Here is a 1,499-nt window from a genome sequence, read left to right as displayed (position 1 = left end):
CCGATGCATATTCTAATGATCCCAGTGTACGTTACAAAGCACATATTTATAAACATCATTTTTATTAATAGACAACTAACAACTATGCAGTATTAACATTTACTCTCTAGACACTCCACTTATATATTTACAGTTATTCATTTCTAAAACATTATCTATACTCTATAAATCTTGCAAGCTCTCTAATATTTTACAAATTTGTGAGAAAATCTCATTTCATAATTTGGATAACATGAAAATTTATATCTTGCAATGTGGTTAAGGGACCCACAATTAATTAATTATTTTATACTTGCATGATTATTATTATTTACTTTATTTATTGTATGAATGCTTTTATTTTCAGATTTATCATGACTAGTCCATTCAGTCCACTTGCAAACATACTAAAAGAAAATCGATTAACTGGACCTAATTATATCGATTGGAAAAGGCAACTAGATATTGTACTCACATATGAGGGGTTGAATTATGTGCTTACTACTCCTAGACCTTCTTCACCTTTGCCTGAGGATCCTCCTGAGGAGCATGAAGTTTTTAAGAAATGGAATAAAGCAAATGAGATGACTAGGTGCTACATTCTTGCTTCACTCTCGAATGTACTCCAAAGTCAACATCTTCAATATCTCACTTCTGCAGACATCATGTTTAACCTTAAGGAAATGTTTGGGCAAATTGGTAAGAGTGCACGCCAAAATGCTATGACAAATTTGATGACCATTAAGATAGTCCAAGGTACTTCAGTTCGGGAACATGCTTTAAAAATGATTGGTTGTTTAAATGAACTGGAGATCCTTGGATGCAACTTGGATGGTGAACTTCAGGTTGACATGATTATCGCTTCATTACCAGACTCATTTAACTCTTTTAGGGTTAATTATTATATGAATAAGCTTGAGTACACACTCGCTAAACTATTGAATGAGTTGGTAACCTTTGAAGGGATAAACAAAAGTAAGGGTGCATCTATCAACTACACTCAGTCTGCTGGACCATCCACTTCTAGGCCCAAGAGGAGGGGCAAGAAAAAGAAGAAGGATGGTGCCAAAACTGTGGTTGTGCCAAACAAAGTAATCCAAAAGGATAAGGGAAAGAAGAAAGTGCGGGTTGAAGGCGAAGGAAACTGCTTCCATTGCGGTCAACCGGGTCACTGGAAACCTAACTGCCCAACACTTCGCACACAAGGCAAAGGAAAAGGTATATTCATTGTTGAGGCATGTAATGTGGTTGAATCTATAGATTCCTGGTGCATAGATTCTGGAGCCACTAATCATGTTTGCAATTCATTGCAGGGATTCCAGGAGTCCAGAAGCCTCAATGAAGGAGAGATATACTTGCATATGGGATCTAATGCCAAGGTGGAAGCTAAAGCAGTGGGAGTGGTTCATATGCAGTTTGATAGTGGGAGGAGTCTTATTTTAGAAGATTGTCTTTATGCGCCAAATGTTAGGCGCAATTTAATTTCAGTTTCTTCATTGGTTTGCAAAAATTATATTTTT

The sequence above is a fragment of the Cornus florida genome, unplaced genomic scaffold, assembly GCF_030987335.1.
Source record: "Cornus florida cultivar Cherokee Brave unplaced genomic scaffold, ASM3098733v1 CherokeeBrave_3.0.0_Hap2_Chr02, whole genome shotgun sequence".
NCBI classification, from domain to species: domain Eukaryota; kingdom Viridiplantae; phylum Streptophyta; class Magnoliopsida; order Cornales; family Cornaceae; genus Cornus; species Cornus florida.
This window is presented reverse-complemented; position numbering follows the sequence as displayed.